Here is a 13,854-nt window from a genome sequence, read left to right on the forward strand (position 1 = left end):
TACAGAGTAAGCGCATTAAATCTCACTGAAAATCATGCACGAAATGAAGTATGTGATGAAACTGTGCTCACTCATAAGAGCTTTGTAGCTACATCAACTGAAGGCTTCAAAAGCCTAAAATGAAAAGACCTATGCATTTGCACCCACCAGTTTAAATCCATTAAAGTAAATAAATCCAAAACACTAACATTTACTGATCAAGCCCGAGTTGCCATAAAGATCTAACAAAGTTCCTAACTTAAAAAAAGGGGGCCGGGGGTGCTACTCCAATCAACGCTAACTCCATTTCAATGGCACTACCAGCGATTTCCAATAGCAGCTCGCCCACAATAACCAGACGCTCCCAACTTCAAAGCAAAATAAACGGCAAAATAGGTCACTGTTTTTGCCAACCAGAGCACAAAAGAAACAAAATTCAAGTTCACCCTCAGCAATGATCCAGCAAACCACAACCCCACAAAAACAGGCTTCCCATATGGTAAAGTGCCTGTCAATCACCCCTCCCTCTGCGGACAAAACAGGTGTTCATAAAGCGCGGCCAATCAATGCCAAGCAGTGCCCCGAGGTCAACGCACTTCCCCCCCCACATACCTTGACTGCTTTTCAGTCTTCAAAGTCTCATTGTGTGGGCACAAAACTTCCGCCCCCACTTTTCCGCTTACGCGAAACAATCGAAACGTCGTTCATAAGAGGCCTTCCTTCCGTAGAACTCCAGGAAGCCACAGACAAAGCCCTTTGGAAAAGGCGCAGCCGGCAGCAAGAACTTCTCTGCACCTACTACTACACGTTTCGGCGTGCGGTGTTGTGAAACAATGTGTCCTCCTCACCCCAACAAGAAGGCAGTACAGAAGCAGAAGGAGAACCAATCGTCACATTTCCCATTCAAGTTGAACGCACAACCAGCCTCACAGAGAGAAGCTGCAAAACCAAGCATGCAACGCACTTCTCGCTCTACTGAAATCGACAGCTGCTCACACAGCCATTATGGTTGCAAAGGCGAAAAAAAAAGAAAAAAAGAAAGGGCGGAAGAAAAAGAGAATAATGCAGCTGTAGTGGGTGCCAGACTGCAGCACGCATCTGTCCACAAAGCTTGCATTCATTTTTCAAAAGCAGGAGGCATACAAGGAGAAGGAGGAAACAAAAAAAAGACCGGCAGCCAGAAAACAGCTGCATTGGCACAGCCCCCCCAAGAGCAAACAAATGACTGAACCTACACAGATGGCAGGTGCGGTGAACACAAAGCTCACGCAGAGAAGGAAACGGCAAGGGGGTCAGCAACGAAGCATGCCTTCTTTCAAGACAATAACTGTGTTTGTTACTTCTGCAGGTGTCACCATATAAACTTATCAAAGAACGAAAATCCCATCTTGATATCGATCATCTTCTGCACAACAGAAGAAGAAGGTGCGAAAGGCAGAAAAACAACGCAGGTTTCGTTCACAAACAAAAAACACGTACAAAATGCCAATGACAGGCCAGCTGCACTAAGCAGATGCAGAGTGCTTTTTTTGTTGTTGTTGTTGGCCATCGCATGGAAAGTGCAGAGGTAAAATTCCAGAGGTGAAGTGGAAAGGTTGATGCTCATTTAAACTGCTGTCATCTCCTAGCATTCAAGTCAGCAAGCATGAAGGGGAATTATCAAAAATTGCACCTGCCTTCACAATCCACAGCCTCAGTTATCGTGTTTTTATGAACAGGCGGCTACTTAGCAATTCTTTAAGAGGCCTTCTGAATAAACCAGCAAAAGCTCAATAGGTTCCATGATAGCTCTAATCATTCACCAACATCTACAAACAACTTTTGCTCGCATACAAAAAAGTAAATAAATGGTAGTACAGCTATGGAGTAGCCCTGCTCTACTGTTGCTGCCATTTTGAGTTGCAGTTTCAGATGTTTTGACATGCTTAAAAGCAGTTTCCTGAATAGTCCCCTCTTTTTTATTTTTACAGGTGTGCACTAGAAACGACAGTGCCGCCGTGCACTTTCACCAGCTATACTGCCACAATGTTGGCAACTACAGCACAAACTTCGCTTAATATTGCCCAAGTAGCTCGCAACGCTTTTCAAAAAAATACAAACAGCAACCAATATTTGTACTTATAATCTTTTTATAATTGCAGCATATATTAATTTACTCAACCGTTCTATTGTATGCCACTGTACAATGTAGCAGTACATATACAGATAAGCTACTTATTTCTCTCTGTAGAGTACAAAATACAATACGAGAGGGGACGAATGGAAACAAGCTGCCCTGTGTAGCTTGAGCACTCCTTACATCCTGCATAAGACAACAGCAACGATGTAGCATACAGAGATGGAACGACTACATTAGTTCAACAGTTTTACACAATAGTGACAATAATATCAACACTGAACATCACTATAAAAAAAAAGCAGCTATAGAATTAAAAAAAACCTATACAAAGCAAAACTGGTAAACCGACAAAACGGTAACCAAAAGTACATGTAAATCCTTAGTAATGAGTTAATCCGATTGCAACAATGGCTAAAAAATGTACACGAGCTTCGTTAACATTTTCTGTGAGATTTTCATTACAGAAACTACGCCGCAAATTCAACAGCCTTTCCGTCAATTCTGAGTGTGTTTTACAAGTGCTTTGTAACCCTCCTACTTTGGGTTTTCCCGTTCAATATAATCTGATCACCATCTAATTTAATTCAGACGCCATGTAATTTAATCCAAGTGCCAGCGCATTTAATCCCAGTGCCAACCTATTTAATCCCTTCGCCAATCAAATTAATCCAGCTATCAGAAGGATGTTCAGGAGTGTTTTGCGCGAAATTAGGCCTAGCTCTGCGGACTTTGTTGCGCGTGGTGTGGTGAAAACATGGTGTTTCCTGATCCGTTATGTACAAAATATCATATGCGTGCAGCTTGATGGATATTTACTAACACCCGCAGACCAGGACAGCGGTCATGTTTGATTCATTAGTGCTGTGTGCTGATCGTCTGCGAGATCGCCACAAGTATCATCTGCACGTGTTTTGTTGGTGGAACGGGAAGGGTTTCAGTTCATGAGCCCGTTTAATAAAGTCAAGACTTGCCAGCATATTGCCGCGAACCATGTACGGGTTTGTTTATTTATTGTTTGTTCTTAATGCCCGGCCGTGCCCGGCTCTGTTATCTGTGTCCCATGCGAAGCGCGTGTTCCATTCTTTATTTTTATGCCGCTCGGGCTATCTCATTCAGATAAGAAGAGTGTTTCGCCCTAACTACACTAGCCCAGAATAATCTTCTGTGATCTACAATGTTCTGGATGCGAATCGACGGTTCCAGAAACTCTCGCGCCGAAAGATAAAAGCCTGCACAGCAGACGCCGCGGCATTCGATTCTGCGACGCTCGCCGACGCACGTACGTCACTTTGTTGACCGCTGCTTCGCCGCCTCTCTATTCTTTTCAGTTGTTAGGGGAGCACAAGTTCGCTCCAATAAACTTGTTTCTTTTCCAAACAACTGCGTCGTCCTTGGCTTCGTGACAATATCGTTACCCGAGCAGACGACACTTGTCACAAGCAGGCGATATTTCCGGCGATCTCGCAGACGATATTACAATTTGGAGATAATGCCTAATATTGCAGAAAAGCATCAGAATGCAAAGGGCATTTAAGTAATGTGTTTTTTATCGAAGGAGCCTCTGAAGGCATTGTTATGTGAAGAGCAGACAATGCTCCTGACGCGAGTTATCGACGGCGCTCTCGCAGACAATCAGTTTACAGCACAAGGCACCAATGGTCTGTGCGTGTTAGTAAATGTACATGAAGCTGCGCGCATATGATTTTTTGCACGCAATGGCTCAAGAAACACCATGTTTTCCCAACACCGTGCACAAAAAAGTCCGCAAAGCTGTGCCTAATTTCGCACAAAGCACTCCTGAACATTCTTCACGTAGCTAGATTAATTTGGTTGGCGAATGGATTAAATTCGCTGGCACCTGGATTAATTAGCTGGCACCTGGATTATTAAATTACTAGGCATCTGGGTTAAATTAGATGGTGCTTGGATTAAACTGGCTGGTGCCTGGATTAAATTGTATGTCGATTGGATTAAATTGAATGGGAAAATCTGTAGTGCCACTAAATAAATTCAGGCAAATGCTGCGACAACCACCCAGCTTTGCCCTTGGTACATGTTTACTCTAATGGGTGGTTGCCCAGCTTCGCTGGCAACCACCCATTAGAGTAAACATGTACCAAGCCAAAAGTTTACTGCACATGAAGAGAAGGCATGTAGCAGAATTTTTTATGCGAAAGCATTAAAAATTACCTCGAAAACTAGACTTCGACTTTGCCAGTATGAAGCCTTTTCTAATCCAGCAGGGGTTTAAAAAAGCTAAAGCCGTTCCACTTAGTGTGAAAGCTGTCGGAAGTGCAGAACAGTGATTTTGCCACAATGGGCTGCAGCGTTGTTATCCGCTCACTGCTGCCACCCAATGCATTTCAAATTTCCCGCCTTCGCAGTGCTTGTGGGGCCCCTGCCTGAAACTGCAGCAGCAGGAGTTGTGTTCTTTTTGTGCTTGCTTTAATTTTGTATGCTGGAGCTGTTTTGTGCCATTTCGAATGCGTAATTTTTTTCTTGCATGGCTGGAGCCTTTTTGCGTCATTTCGAACGCGCCATTTTTTTCTTGTGCGGCTAAAGCCTTCCTGCGTCATTTCGAACGCACCATTTTTTTTTTTTGCGCAGCCCCCTTTTTCGCTTACTATCGTAAAAACCAACCCAACGAGCGTTACTCACTAAATGAACGCGGGGGCTGCCGGTTATATACACAGATTTTGCCTGAAATGTACCTGCAGCTTTCTTTGTGCTAAGCAACGGGGAGATGTATGACAAGCACTAGCAGTTCACAAGGTTTGAACGGTTATGACTATTAAACCATGAGTTTTTTGAAGCCTGAGCGTGACACCCTGACGATGGTACAGAAGGCTCTACTTGGGTCAGTTATCTTTCTGCGCCGCCTGATTCCGGCAGTTGCATCGACCGCTAGCGGGCTGCGATGACAAGGCGAGTCCATAAAGTGCTCTGCATTTAAAAAAAAGCTGGGGCCGGTGTACAGTCTGGCTCCTCTCAGCAGCCAATCAAGTTGGGCCCCAATCAAACGAACACCACTGGCCAGCAAGACACAGTAGGCTTAAACGAAGAAAAAATGTAAGTTGGAGGATATTGGACGAGCAAAAAACTACCCACAGCTTTGCTGGCCATCCAATTGTGCACGACAGGATGGCACCTCAATTTCTTCTCTATAGAAATTAAGAAATTTTGCGAACTTGCACCTAGCGTGGGGGAGGTTACGTCAAAAAGTAATACAGCCTTGTGCCATGTGAACACATTAAGTAATAAAAAATATCAGGGGTGGAACAGGGTCCATAGGCTTGGGAGCAGTTCTGGGAGCAGGCAAAAGTGCCTTTTGTAGCAGGCTTGGAGCTGCCACAAAGGCATTTTTGGAGCAGCTTTGGAGCAGCCACAAATGCCATTTGGAAAAGATGTAACCCCATTTCACAGCATTATGGTGCCTCCCTAATCTCCCTACAGGCCACTGTATAATTCCCCTGCCAAGTACCTTTTCTCTGTCTATTTCCAGTGTCCACTATGCACTAGAACCTAGTACTCTGAACCAGGGATGCAGTTCTTGCACTATATCTAGAGGTTTACAAAATGCGGTGTAATCTACCCTCGGCCCCAACGAGTGCGTTGCATTATTACCGTTCGAAGGCCAAACCTCACGCGCAATGTCGAAAGACATCAGATAACAGGCCTTGCTTCGTGCCCTGCAAACAACAGTGTTCATGCGATCCTACGGCGGCATTCTGTAAAACAAGGTGTTTGCTTGAATTTTTTTCTATCGAACAGCGGTTTCAGTGCGTGCGAAGCCGAACATAGCTTTGTCTTCGCCTTTCACAGAGTCAACGAACTTGCACCGCAGGCTACGTAACTAGAGCGTGTCAGAAGGCGCTATTAATGGTAGACCATCCTCAACTAAGCAAAGCTAACCCCAAAGTTGAATTTATAATTGAATTGAACTGAAGTGTTCTTTTTTTGAATACAGAAAAACGGAGGTTGTCCCGCCGTTTCGCAGGGAGTTTATTTCAAGTTTCAAATTCAGTTCCGTTTCAAGTTCACAGGCAAAAATGAGCAGTTACCTCAAAACAAAAGCGCACCAAATTAACAAGTGAGGGCAAAGCGTCCGAGACCCTGTTTGTTCCATACGTGCAGCAACGGACAGTTGCAGGCAACACTGCTAGGATCGCCAAAAAATGGGCGGCCATATTGATGGTCCCTTCCAATTGACTACAACCTTTCGTGGAAATATTATTCTATCTGTTTGCGATGAGGCACAAAAACCTTTCACTTTTGTTCATTTTCTATTGACTGTGGTGTGGCAGCTGACACCGGCAAACACAACCGCGCAGCTGCAACACATAGAAATTCAAACAGAAGCGTGTAGTGCCTGTGGCCTTATGGCTCAGCCAAAGCCACGTTCCATAGCCACTCATAGCCTTGATGAAATCGAAAACACAATGTTTTCGGGCACTGGGCACCATGGCAGTCGTACCTCGCGCCCGAATTGTACTACAATTCAGGCACCCCGGCGTAGGATGGCGCAGGTAAGCAAGTTTGGCGCTCAATGGCGCAAATGGTGCAGCTGTTCCACCCCTGAAATACACATTTAAGGTTTACGTTTGACTCCCCCTCGCATATGCAGGAAGTGCCAGTATGCTTGTTATTCAACTTGTTATTAAATCCCCTGCCCCAAAACTAATGCCAACCCGTTAAGCCACTATGAAGATTTAACCGTAAGCTCAAAAATGGGCAATAATTTCCCAACACTGCTTGTGGAAGGTTCAAGCTATGCCAAAGCAGCTAATGTGTAGGGGTAGGGTGATAGGCAGGATATGTTGAAACACGGCCAAGAGGGGAGGACGATGGCACGCACTGTGGTTTGCACTCACAACAGGAAGTGGCATTGCTTCCTGTTGCAAGTGCAGCAGAAGGCAGCAGTATTTGCGTATCAGCTGCAGCAGAGTTCCCTCCCTGTCCTGCTTGGAAACAACAACATACAAAAATGATGTTCCAGCACTCCCTGCTGGCCTCAGTGGCTTTCGGGCACATGCAAGTAAAAACAAGGTGAAGAGGTTAACAGTGCACGAGGACGACAACAGACGCATTCATGCGCTGTCAGCCTCCTCATCAACTAGCCCACCAAACCATCCTCGTAAAAACATGGACACCAGCAACTTTATCGAGGCCTTCACATCACTGACGGATGATGCACCGAATGCTGCAGCCTTACCATATGCGTTTAACATAGGTGCTCAGCATAGCGCACACACATTCATCGAACTGCTACCCTGCAGGGATGCCCATATAAACCTTTACATTCGAATGTTTACATTTAACGTTACGCCAAGCAGAAGTGGACGCTGAAACAATAAATCAGGTCAGCCACCTCACCCTTCTGTTGAATGGTTCTACTACTAAAACATGTATGCGAACGCACCGAAGGACAGAAAATCATCCTAGGAGACTTCAGCACTCCGCACACAGCTTGAAGCTGTACGAGAAACAACCGAAGAGGAACTCGACTACAAGAAGCCACGCAGCAAAGTAACCTCTACCTCTGCGATACCTACGGCACCCTTATCCGCACCAGCAACAGCATTTCAAGTGCACCCATAATATCAGCAATGCCACTTGGTCCTGCCTCGAAGAAACCTTAGGCAGCGATCCCTACATCATTCAGCTCCAAATCTCCCACCACAAGAAGAATCAGCAGCAAAATGAAACGGCCGGACAAATTGAATGGAAAAATGTTCGGGAAAACTCTCCGACCCGTCCCATCGACGATACAGAATGGACAGGAATCTTTGCACCAGGTGGGTGCCCTGACATCAGCACCGAAGGCTCGCCTTAACCCTTTCAGATGCACCCAAGGCTCGCCTTAACCCTTTTAGACGCTATGTACACAACTGTGTACATTTCAATCGTACGGTTTTTTACAAACAGAAATACCAAAGCTGAAAGTATTCGCTAGTTTAGCATAACTTTGTATTCTTCATCTAATAATGAAGATTTTAGGGCCATCTGGCGGCTAGTAAGAATAATAAGAGTGTAAACAAACAAAATGGCAACGCACACAATGGCTTCAGCAGGTGAATTTTTTCAACTATCTCCTCATTTTCACAAAAGACGTGTGGCCCTAAAAATAGAGAAGCAATGCATATCACACCAATATATACGTATGTGGAAATATTCAGCGCTACTTGATGCTCCTGACCTCTGTGACGCTATGTACACAATTCATGCATGACTGTAAAAAAAAAAAAAGAGAAAAAAACCTAAGATTGTGTTGGGGTCAGTAATGTGCCAATACATATTTGGCGAGATACAAAGCATAGAAACCAGAAACTTAGTTTTCATGTGATGTAACTAGTTTCTAAATTAATTAAAAATTTCCTTGATTGTTTTTGAGAACAATAGGAATAAAACTATTCAACAAAAGGCATGAATACATACCAGAAGTTGTGGAGAATGAAATGTGGGAAGCAGTTTCTTTTTTTGTTTTGCAATCACATACACGGTTACAACAATTCTAACTTCTAGGTTTGAACTACTACTGCCAACCAATTAAAAATAATGCTAATAAACAACTGCTGAAGCACAAAATGCAAAATCTGCTTCCAATATCGTATGGTTTACACATTCAGCTTCACAGTGCAAAAGAAATGATCTTCCTAGGTGCACTACTTGCTGGGATTTACCTCTCAAGAATTTTGTATCACTGCGGTACCACTCGTGGCAAAAAAAGTAAAGTATTATGGGAAAATTGTTTTTTCACTGTTGAAATCGGGCCTGTATGGCTTTTATAAGTACCTGGTACTGTTCCATGTATGGAATTTTCAAAGAAAAAAACTGTGCAAATCAAGAGAAAAGTGACCTAAAAATGCTTTTTCGGCAAATTTTTCGGTCCTAAAGACCCATGTGCACCATTAAAGGGGCCCTGCAATGCTTTTGAAATAACACCGTCAGCACCACAAGTCAGTGTTTACAAACTCCCAGAGCCAAGTGAAGGAAGGAGCAAATGCCTACAAGAGAACAGAAGTGACAAACTGAAAAACGTGGCCGCTCTTTCCTACATAGTAGTTCGTGGGCAAGGGACATTTCCGCACATGGCCTCTATCCTAAATCTGTACATGTTGGTGGCATCATCATCATTGTGACCAACAGTAATGCATAGCATGCGTATTGCGCAACAATCCCATTTTATGTTTTTTGTACTAAGTATTTACTACGTGTCACTAAAAAGCCTGCAATTACATTGTGCTGAGACCCCTCACATTTCACCTACCTATTTGTGCACTAGTGCCTACTACTAGCTGACTTGCACACTCGGTCTTTGCACTGATAGAGGGAGCTTCCCTGCCCAAACTTCAATGAAAAGTGACGAGTGCCTTTGGGAGTTCAGCTCAGTCGTTCTCTTGTCCATTTTGCACAAACATACGCTACTTTATTTGCTCTAAAGCATAACAAGATGCTCTCAAATTAGGGCTTTTTATTATACATAGTGTGTGACATTCAAACACGTCAAAGAAGAAAGGCGCACCGAACAGTTGCATGCCACCAGATAAAAAACACCAGATAAAAAATCCAGAAAACATGACCCAAATTGAAACATTAGTGGTATGCGAATAGCATTAGAAACTTTAAAGGAGCCATGAAGAGAAAATGCAAGTTGGTTTTATTCGAAAGATTTCGTGTTTTATAGTGCCCCCAGCGCTTGTCCGGATACAAACGGTGCTTTATTCACTGAGAAATTAAACAATTTAGGTTAAAATTTTGATTTTCCCGCTCAATCGTGCGTTTTCGTGGTCCCAAGTGACATCACGGGAACCGACCGCTCTGCAGCCTAGAGTACCTTCATTCACGCATCCGCCGTACAGGGTAGAGACACGTAACGCTGGCACCGCCATGTTTGGTTGCTCGCTCGCCGCCGAAGCAAGTCATTGTGTCAAAACCGCGCTAAAATTATCGCCGCAACGCGGTTTACTGAAGAAGTTTGAATCATATTGTCTGTTTCGCGTTGCTAGGTCTCGTGGGAAACGAAAAGAATAACGCGTTGAGCCCGTTGGCCCAATTGCGGCGGCACGGGACCGTTCAAAGGTTGTCTCCACCCTGTAGCGGTGTTGGTTTGTTCCCGCGTTTCTTTACGTTCCGTAACCTAGATGGCGCCACCATACCGTGGCAAGCGTTTGGTTTGTTTTTGCCCGCATTTAAACCTGGCTTGTTTTTGTTCTGGGAGAAAATATTCGTTCCCTGAAACAGTGCTCGCTCGACAAATGGGGTCACGTAAGACACCGTTGCTTGCGTCAGTCGGCCAGTGTCGTCTGAGACAACCCCAAGCCCCGTAGTGCTGTGCAGCTAAACCAAAGCATGCTGTGCGCAGTACGAACAGCAGAACGCATCAGTACTTCTATGTTTACATGTGCTTTCGTAACTTCCACTGTTTGTCCCATCATTCCTATTGCTTTGTAAAGATTTACATGTGCTTTCGTAACTTCCACTGTTTGTCCCATCATTCCTATTGCTTTGTAAAGAATGTGCCCTAAATTTAAGCGCAAATCGCTCGTTCGTCTAGTTTGTAAGCTCTACCTAATTTGCGTCTGCTTCTGCCAGCCTCCGCCAATCGCAGAGCTTAGCCCATGTGACATCACAGGTTCTGTTGCGGGAAATGAGCTGGTGAGTCGCATGACCATTCCCGTTTTTCCTAATTATGTAGCTTATTTGAGCGAAGTTTACGTTAAAAGTGGTGTCAGTATGATTCTAACGAGACAATCTTTTGAATGAACCAAACTTGTGTTTTCTCTTCATGGCTCCTTTAAGTACAGGCTTGGAAAATGTGTGAGATTGGGATAACTCCTTACGTACTTTATGCATTTTCTATTTCCTGCATTACTAAGAAATTGCTGCAGCTGAAAGTGACACATTGGTAATCTCAGCCCTGTCTCTGACACTTGGCGCACATAGAAACAAGAAGAGAAAACGCGGACAGGCTCTTAGCGCTTGTCCGTGTTTTGATTGATTTATTGATGGTAGGGTTTAACGCGCCGACGCAGCGCAGGCGATGAGGCGCGCCGTAGTGGAGGGCGCCGGATTAATCTTGACCACCTGGGGATCTTTAACGTGCGCCGAAATCTCGTACACACGGGAGTTTTTGCTTTTCGCCTCCATCAGAATAACGGCCACCGCGGCCGGGAATCGAACCCGCAACCTCATGCTCAGTAGCACAACGCCTTAGCCACTGAGCCACCGCGGCGGGTCTTGCTTGTCCGTGCCTTCTCTTCTGGTCTTCATTTGTGTGTGCCACGTGAAAAAGGTGAATTCCAACCATACTGGCCTGCCGTGATCAGCCCTGTCATTCACCCATTCAGGCAACATTGTTTTGAACCACTTGGCATCCCCGCTTCATCCTTTCTTCCCTTCTCCCTTCCTACCAAAACTGTATTCAAGCGTTCCCACTCGCTGCCACTGTAACAAGACAAGCATGCCAACAGTGAAAATTCAAACCCCAAAAACACGAACCATGCAAGATTTGTGATTCAAGCCATGGAAAATGTAGACAGACAAGACACGCACGGCCGGACCGTGCCCAGCAATAACCGTGCATGCACAGTCAACCTTCATGCCTAGCCAATCTTGGATAACATGCAGACTGTTAGCACAGTAGAGCCGCGTTCCCTCAATTCGGGGCTCTTTATGTAACACCAGTGCAGCTTGCAATGGAACCCTGTTTGCAAAGCAGTAACACACCTAACATAGTACAGAAGAACCTCGTTTTAACGAAGTAGTATCGGGGCGGTAAATTAGTTCACTATATTTGATATTCGTTGTAACAGTAGAGGTAAAAATCGGCTTAACAAGTCGGCAATGTGGCTCGCGCAAAAATCCCAGATAGTAAAACGCGCTATTCTAGGCTTGGAGCCCACTATGAACAAGGTAATCCTTACCTGTCTTCTTGTAGCATTTCAAACTAAAGGGGACAGGAAGTGACAGTTGCGAAATGACAACAGAACAAAGTTTGTTTGACAGAACAGGCCTGCGTTCTTTTTTTTTTTTTTTTGAAGAACGATGTGATCTTCGTCTGGTGGATTTTTACGGTACTGCAGGACGAAGTTTTCCACTGTGTCCTTGCACAAAGAGCCTTTTCTACTTTTCCAGTTTTACAAACTATTAAGAAATTTTGCGTTTTTATGCTAGCTTTCGAGTTTCGAGCCTCGTGCGAACCACATATTTCTTTCGCTATAGCCGATACTACGCACGACTCTCGCCGTCTTGATTTCGTTGTAAAAAGAATAAGTGTCACAAATTTAAAGCATGACCAACCAAAGTTCGCATTTAGTCCACTCTAGCTGATAATTCGTTATAACGAGGTCTGACTGTACAACTGCAGGCAAATCTTTCTACTCAGCTTGGTCGGTTGACTTCCATTAACGACCTGTTGTCCGGGCAGGAAAATTTTATGCTCTCGCAGTACGTACAGTGCTCACGGATTGAAACGCGACACCGCGAGCGCGCGGCCGCCGGTACATGCAGCGTCGTCTGCGGACGCCCGCGACAGCTAGGCGTTGCACTTTGGCACACCGTGAGGATGACGCTCTCATCCTCGCGGTGTGCCAAAGTGCAACGCCTAGCTGTCGCGGGCGTCCGCAGACGACGCTGCATGTACCGACGGCCGCGCGCTCGCGGTGTCGCGTTTCAATCCGTGAGCACTGTACACATACAGCTGTGCACGTGAGAGGCCTTGCAACAACAACCTAGGCACAAGAACACTTGTGCATCATCCCGTGCGTGAAACCAATGTCCTCGCAGCAATCCAGAAACTATTTGCGGCATTTACCCATCTATTTCCAAGGAAGAAAGGCTGCCAGTCCGAGTGCTGCCACAAACAGCTGCGGTATTGCATTCAGATTGTTTGAGCCACATGGCTGCACCTAGGTGGACAGCTAGCATCCTTTTGTAGACGTCTTTTTCACTTTCAAAGGGGTTCTAAATTAGTGATAGCGCCCACTCACTGACCTCACACAAGTATCCCAAGTTCTCAATGGTGTACGGCTGAACCCCTTGTTAAGAAAAGATAGGCTGGTAACGCAGCCTACATTTTGCTACACTAGGGTAATAAAATGCCTCGCACAAACACTTTTGACAAACAATCTGTGCAGGTATTTCTCGATGCAGGCAAGCAGACCATTCTTGGCAACTTGCAGACCCACGTAAAGGTTCACCACAAATACACAAGGACCACTTGCATGCAGACTGACAACGTGCAGAGGCCCTGTGCAGAAGAGGAAAGCAAAGGGAAACCACACCAACAGGCAGCGCGCACACACACACACACCACCACTCGTGCGTTTGCAGCCATCCCTGCAGGCTACTCACATCATGCACTCAGCACTCGAAATTCCTTAAAGGAGCCATGAAGACAAAATACAAGTTGGGTTTATCAGAAAGACTGCCTAGTCCCAATAACAATGATACCAATATCATTGCAATCTTCAAACAAATTACGAAGATATCGAAGAAAACGTGCGAAGCAGTCGCGACACCCTAGCCAATTTCCTGCAACTTTTCTATGTCACGGAACCTTGTTTGTGCGATTGGCGGCCGCCTAACTGACCTGCCGCGACGACACATGACTGGACGTCTGTAATGGGGCCTCTAGTTTTATTTTACCGCATCACTTGAACGCTAACGTGCAGTTAACGCTCTGAAAATTATGTTTTATTGTTGGCCCGTGTGACGTCATTCTTGCTCATAACACGTCACTGTGGCGCAAAATTTGA

At 45.1% G+C, this 13,854-nt stretch overlaps 1 protein-coding gene across 6 annotated transcripts in view; it reads right to left on the minus strand.

Annotated features, from left to right (window-relative positions):
- Scm (Polycomb protein Scm) overlaps positions 1-13,854 on the minus strand; it is a 55,712-nt gene that overhangs the window by 22,885 nt on the left and 18,973 nt on the right. Inside the window, exon 1 of one of the 6 annotated variants that reach the window (XM_077684420.1) lies at positions 828-939. The exons of 4 other annotated variants lie outside the window; for them this stretch is intronic. The gene's annotated coding sequence lies outside the window, so the exon portion shown is untranslated. Of the gene's footprint in view, positions 1-591; positions 615-827; positions 940-13,854 lie in introns of those variants that run through there. One more of the 6 variants, XM_077684421.1, reaches the window with a different exon arrangement.

Source organism: Haemaphysalis longicornis, unplaced genomic scaffold (assembly GCF_048455015.1).
Source record: "Haemaphysalis longicornis isolate Haplotype H1 unplaced genomic scaffold, Haemaphysalis longicornis Haplotype H1 scaffold_9, whole genome shotgun sequence".
Lineage (NCBI taxonomy): Eukaryota > Metazoa > Arthropoda > Arachnida > Ixodida > Ixodidae > Haemaphysalis > Haemaphysalis longicornis.